Source organism: Tupaia chinensis, unplaced genomic scaffold, assembly GCF_000334495.1.
Source record: "Tupaia chinensis unplaced genomic scaffold, TupChi_1.0 Scaffold000211_1, whole genome shotgun sequence".
In the NCBI taxonomy this organism is placed as follows: Eukaryota; Metazoa; Chordata; class Mammalia; order Scandentia; family Tupaiidae; genus Tupaia; species Tupaia belangeri.
This window is the reverse complement of record NW_006159686.1, coordinates 24,328-31,211: the sequence shown is the minus strand read 5'-3', so window position 1 is coordinate 31,211 and position 6,884 is coordinate 24,328. Positions and strand designations below refer to the sequence as shown.

At 49.9% G+C, this 6,884-nt stretch overlaps 1 pseudogene; it reads right to left on the bottom strand.

Moving 5' to 3' along the window:
- Window positions 1–6: 6 nt before the first annotated feature.
- LOC102486700 (prostaglandin E synthase 3 pseudogene) lies at window positions 7–623 on the bottom strand (annotated as a pseudogene).
- Window positions 624–6,884: the final 6,261 nt, after the last annotated feature.

Below are 6,884 nucleotides of genomic sequence, written 5' to 3'. Positions count from 1 at the left end.
AAAAAACAAACAGGTTGAAAATGGGTTAAAGGAGGCAAATACAGCATCTGCCTTTAGAGCTATCAACTCAGGAATTCTCTCAATTATGAAATCTTGCAGAGAAGTTATTTTTCTTTCTCAAAATCCAGGTGATGACAACATTCTTTACTCCAGGTCTGGCATTTTTTCATCATCATCTTGTGACTCATCATCTGCTCCATCTACTTCTGGAAAATCGACATCCTCATCACCACCCATGTTGTTCATCATCTCAGAGAAACGATCAAAATTAGACATGTCTTCATCTGAATCGTCTTCCCAGTCTTTCCAATTATTAAAGTCCACGCTAAGCCAGTTAAGCTTCGCCCTTTCTTTTGTTAACCTTGGCCATGACTGTCCAGATTCTCCTTTCCGTAAACAACATAAAATTGATCTATCTGTTCTTTTATGCTTGGAATCATTTGGATCAATACAGTGGGAAAGATCAATTTCATTTAAATGTTTAAAATAATCACTTCCTCCAAGACAACTGAATGTAAGTTTGGATTTTTCAAAATTTACATTAACATCTTTACTGTCTTCAACACAAAATTCAATGAAGACATAGTCCCTTTGAGCATACCATTTGCAGAAGCAGGCTGCATTGTGAATGGGGGCAGGGGGACAGGCGAGTGGGTGGGTGGGCTTCTCTGGTGGCAGCTGCTGGGCAGTCGACTCCCCTCTGGTGGCGACGCCAGCGTTTTGTGCTGGGTCAGGGCCTCTGCTGCTCCCCTTAGGCGAGGGCGGCAGAGGCGGGGCTGACCTGGGTGCCCACAATGTGCCCCCTGTTGTTCCTCTAGTCGCGAGGACGGAGAATGAACGTGTGTGCATGCGTGTGTGCGAGTGAGGAGTGGTGAGGCCTCTCCCCCTTTTGTTCATGGAACTGTATGTCCTGGGCATCTGGTCCAAGTACAGAGGTGAGTATTAGCCTTTCAGTCCCAAGCTAGAGTGTCGTGATGATGTGAGTGATAACAAGTGTACATCTGCTCTGTATTGGACATTTGAATTATTTTCTTTTCTTTTTCCTTTTTAAATTGTTTTTGCTAGAGGGCGTATGCATTCACCAGTGAGAGACAGAGGGTTCTAGTCAAAGTTCTAGAACTTGGAGGCCTGAGCTCATTACCTGCAAGGATAGAACTTTGACTAGCACTCCCATAGGGAATGGTCACACTACGATCTCCTTCATTTCTTGGTCGTGTCATGATTTGGGGCACATGTGCACATACACCTATGCACCTAACATGTTTCTCAAACCTCCAGATCTGGGACTCAAACCATGGACTTGGTCATGTGAGGCCTGGCTGTCTTAACTGCCAGGCTACAGATCCAGCCCCATATTGTTGCTAATGTCCCCGGTTATAAGTGGTATTAGGCGGGCATCCCTGTCTTCTTCCCTTTGCTTTTTACCTGGTTATTCCTTCAGGATAAAGTCCTGGAAGCTGGGTTTCTGGGTCAGTCATGGATGGACTTGGGTTCCCCAGGTGTCTGAATGTCCTCCTGCTCCCCTGTCTACAGGCCCACCTCAGAGCAGAGCAGAGGCTGGCCCTGGACTCAGAAGCTCCCATGCTGGTCTGTGAGAAAGATGCAGGCATGACAGTCTTCCTGTAGGCTCATGGGTGTCATAGAACCAGGAACCACACCTGGGAGGCCCGAGGGTGGAGGGAGCCTTGAGATGGGAGAGAGGAATGAATCTCGGGGCTGAGGAGGGGAAGGCCCAGCGGGAGAAGAGCAGGAGCCTCAGTGCCTGGGGTCTGGAGGCCACTGTGCTGCTCACCTGTGGCCTTCCTAGCTCTCCATGGCCTGGAGGGTAGGGGGTTCTAGCACCGGCCTCTCAGGGCCTCCAAGCCCAGAGGATGAGCTAGTGGCAGGGCAGGAGTGGGAGTGGGATCCTCGTCCCCAACAGGTCTGCTCCCTAGGCTAAGGCAGCAGCAGGGCTACTGTGTCCTGGGCTGATTCAGGAGTCCCACCTCTCCACCCTCCCAGGAATCACAGAGCCCTGGGCCCATTCCTGCCTTAACCTGTGGCCTTTTCTGCAACCAGCAAGATGGCATCTGTGTGGGAGCTGGTCATATCAAAGGCAAGACCCTGGCCAGCAGGCCACGTGAGGGCCTCCGGGACATTGTGCCCCTTCTATCCTTGCAGGCAATGGGCTCAGGCCTCCAAGTTCTAGAACTTTGACTAGAGCCAGCCAGCTGCATCATTTCCTCTTTCTGGGAAAATGGACTGGTCTAGAGCTGACGCCTGGCTGGAAGGGCACCTGTGCCAGGGTCAGAGGTCCTGGCTGATAGAGATGGGAGGCCCCTCCTAACCCACTCTATTTGTCACCTGGAGGGGCCTCTGCTCTTGGCACTCTGCCCACCAAGCCCCTCTCTTCCCTTCTCCCCTTTCTGGATTTACCCTGATCTCTGCAAGAAGTGCTGTGAGTGAGGCTCTACAGCCAGTTCTGCCCTCAGCCCCTCCGAGGGCCACCCTGGACCTGCCGGCACTGATGAGATGCTGTCATAGCCGGGCAGTGCACCATCTTCCTGTGGAGACTGAAGGCACTCAGTGGTTGCTCCACATGGCATCCATGGGAGTAGGACTTCAGCTAGTCTGCAGGATGGTGTGGCCTGCTTGGGCTTCTGGGCTCCAGGAACAGCAGGTAGAGGCTCCGTCACAGCTCCAGGGGCTGCAAGAGACCCTATCAGTGGTGGCCTTTTAAGGACCCTGCTCCCTGTGCTAACCCTCCTGTGGGGTGGGCTTGGGAAGGCACTGTTGTCTAGAGAGCATGGATGGGCAGCTGTGCCTGTCCCTTCTCTGGGGCTGGCACAGTGCAGCATGGCAGACAGCACTGCAGAACAGCACAGACTTGTCCCAGAGCCCTGAGGTCCTGAGGTTGGATCAAAGTGGTGGCAGGGCCATGCCCCCCTGACCACCAGGGTGGTCAGTTCTGTGCCTCGCCCCAGCCTGTGGTGGCTTCTTGTCCATGACAGCAGAGCTGCGAGGACACTTGTGTGTGTTTCTGTGTTCAGCTCCCTTCCCCTTTGTAAATAGGACCCAGCACGGTGGACTAAGACTGACCCTAGTGAGCTTTCCTTACCTTGGCCATGTGCAAAGACCCTCTTCCTTGTGAGTTTACAGTCACAGGCACTGGGGGTCCTGGGGTTAGGGTTCTGACACTGATTTGGGGGACACAGTTCAACCCGTGACAGTGTCCCTCCCATCTCCCTCTTCCCGCTGACCTCAACTTTGCCCATGATGCCACTTACCCGGGCCACCTCTGCTGACGACCTCCTCCTCCCTACTTGCCCCACCTTTGAGTGATCCCAACGCCCTGTTGGCCCAGGCCCCGTGGCTCCTCCCAGATACTCCCCTCCGCTACTGGGTGCTCCAGGCAGATCACAGCAGAATGACTGCTGGGCTTGGTGCTGGACTGGATTCTCCACCCAGTGAGTGCTTAGACAAGTGTTCAGCGATTGGGTCACTGAAGTTTAGAAGGCAGGATAAAATGGGCTGAGGGGGCCTGGGGGCTGACCCATGAGGGAGACCTGCCTGAGCATGGTAGGGTTTTGTGCCACATGCACCTGGGACTGACTGACTGAGGCCCCAGGTGCATGTGGCATGAAGATCTCCACTTGGGATGCTTGTCTCTCTACATGTCTCCCTCACTCATGGGAAAATTAAGTAAACTTCTTAAAAGAAATGGGCCTAGAGTCACAGGGGCATCTCTCCTGGGGCTCCCTGTTCCCCGTGTCCTGAGCCGAAAGAACTACCTGCAGCCCCAGACTCCCAAAGGCAAAGCCCCCAAACTCAGATAGGCGTCCCTCCCAGCCCTCGAGCCTGTGAAACCCCTGGTGTTTTCAGGAGCAGCCTCAGTGACACCAGTTCCTGGAGCAGGGGTGAGGCAGAGCCCCCAGTGAATCTTTAGCATCTAGAGGGAGAGGTGTGGGCTGGAGTGTAGCATTTTCAAGTGCAGTGGTTCATATGCTCTTCTGTGCTTTTCTTATATAACTTTTATGATTTCACATTTGAAAATTTAAGTCTATGAACTGTTAATATATTGAGTGTTTTTGGTGAGCTCCAGAGTTTGCATAGATATTCCCTTTTTCTGTTCGGCTTTCTGGAGTCCTGTTGCCATTTGTGGAACAGACTTCTCTTTCTCCATTAAATTCCCTTTGTCCCGTTGACAAAACCAATGTACTGTACGTACATGGGTCTCTTCTTGGGCTCTATTCATCTATTACGTCACCAAGCTCACACTCTCTTTGTTACTGTAGCTTTATGCTGAGTGTTCAGATTCAGATGTGCAAGTTCTGTAACTTTGTTCTTTAGCCTAATGGAATCTATTCTAGATGTAAAAATAATGTGCTGATAGCTTTGTGTGAACTTGATTGGGATTCTGCTGAGTCCGTGGTTCAAGTTAGGAAGATGGTCTTATAATGAGTGCACTAGTATTGAACATGGAATTTATCTGCATTTATTTATGTTTCTCTCAACTGGTCCAAGGTTTGGTGACTGTACTTGCATAAATTTTGTAAGACTTGTGCATAAGGCCATCATTGTTCGGGTGGTATCATGTATGGATTTTTGTTTCATTTTAAATATCAAGTATTTCTTTAATGCTGTTGTATAAGAACTCAACTGCTTTTTGTCTCTTGGCCATCTGTAATACTTTGTTTCTTGTTTTTACCATCAATTTAGTCAAAGCAGAAGATAGTGGCCTTTATTTTACTTTGAATCTCCAAGTTTATGGCTTTAAGCAATCAAAACTGGGACCAGCCAGTGGCATGTGGTTAAAGTGGCTGGGTTTCACAGGGTTGACTGTGGTGTTGGAGTTTAGATCTAGCAGCTTGAAAACCACGCCAGGTCCTCCATGTCCACGTGCCTCCGTGCCAAAAGTCATGAGAGGGGAGATGGAGGCGAGAGGATTGCTGTGTGGTGTGGTCATGCTCCCCAGGGGCTGATTAGTCCGTGCCCCTTTTTTTCTCTCTCGGTCTCTGGCCATTCCTCCAGGGGGCGATTTCCCTCTTTGTTTCCAAGCGCCTGTCCCCTATAGAAAAGAAGAATCTAATCAAACCAGAACTAACTTTAGGGATTCATCCAGGGCTAGGTGTTGGGCGGGCAGGTGCCCTGCGGCGTGTGGCCCGGGCCAACAGGGGACGGCCTTCCCCTCGGGGCCCCGCCCACCCGGGTCTTTGCGGCGCTTGCCAATCCTGGCTGCGGCTAGGCTCGTACCCAGCTTGCGGAGAGCGGCAGAGCCAACGTTAGTGCGGGCGGGCTCAGGTGAGTGTGGGAGAGCTCGGGAGAGTGCGGTGGGTACAGGTGAGTGCGGGGGGTGCTCAGGAGAGTGCGGGGGGGGGGCAGGGGAGTGCGGGGGGTGCTCAGGTGAGTGGGAGGGCTCAGGAGAGTTGGGGGAGGGCTCAGGTGAATGCTGCGGGCTGGTCGGGGAGTGCGGGGGAAGCTCGAACCAGAGGGGCGTTTCCGCAGAGCGTGCGTCCCTGGGAGAAGGGACATGTTTCCGCAGACCAGGGGTGTCCTGGGGACCCTCGTGCTGGGGCAGAAAGGCAGACGCCCCTAGACCTCTCGCCCAGGGCGAGGAAAGCGCCTCCTGGTTTGCGTTTTTCCCGTTTTTCTCACTGTTAAAGCAGTTGACACTTAAAGATGGAAAATTAGGTGGGTCAAACCCTGCAACATCGCGTGTATGTACCTGTATTATTTCTCTCCAGACCAGACTGTATTAAAAAAGTACTGTGACCCTCAGGGGAAGTTCCTGTCCTTGTTGAGAATGGAGCGGCCGCAGTGTGGTCGCGCTGGTCTGGACCCAGGTCTGTGCGCGCTGGCGGCCTTAGATGAGACTCCATCCCAGGGCTCACCTCCTTCTCTACACCAGGACCATTTTAAATAAAATCGGATTTTGTTAAAGGTCACCTCACAGCCGGAACCCCTGAGGGCGGGCCTTTGGGGGAGGGGCGCTCAAGCTTTTCCTATTGTTTGTTGATGGGGCTACTCACATTTTAGAGTCCTTTTTTAAATGTGTGTTTTCCCAGAAAATGTTCCCTCAATGTTTTTAATTGGTTGCTATAGCTTTATCTTATTTAACTCTTCCTCTCTAATTTTCTGTAGGATTTTTAATTCTATGTACTTCTATTTTTAGTCAATATATTTTGATAAAGGATTTTAGTTTATCTTGTTTTTGATTGAGAAAATTGCCACGTTTGACAATTCTCATGGTACAGTAACAATCTTAAATATTTTAAAATTAATTTCTGCTTAATAAGAACTCTAGGAGGACTCTTTTGTCAATGGTATTATTTTCTTAGTATGTCAGTTACTTTAATTGTCATATTTAAAACAATAGATTTCATATTAGAGTGGTAAATAAAGCTCAAGAACATGCGGTATTAGAATAGTTCAAAAAATTTTAAATAATTCACTTGCAGTTTGCTATTTAAATGATGTATGAGAGACGGAACAAAACAATGCCAAAACAGAATTCTTTTACATTATGGTCCTACCCTTTTCAGGCCTTTCCTTTAAGGCTGAGTCATCTGCCCACTTGGCTTTCTGCCCAGAAGGAGGTTCTGGAAAACTGGTATTTTGTATCTCCATCTGTAGGTCCTGTTGAATAGTCTTTATCTTGACTGAATGTTGCATCCTGTCCAAATCATCTTTCTGTTTGTTATTTTTAGTGTTTTTCTAAAAGCTTACTTTCTGGAGCTGTTTTAATTACAATTATCATTATTTTTTTTGAGAGAGATTTTCTGCTATAGTGCACGTGCACCTGCCTGCTGGAGAGACAGAGACAGAAAGCGAGAAATCACCGCCTGGGGGGATGGCCATGCCACAATCCCTTCTCCATTCTCCTCTCAGGATTTTGGGCACCTGGC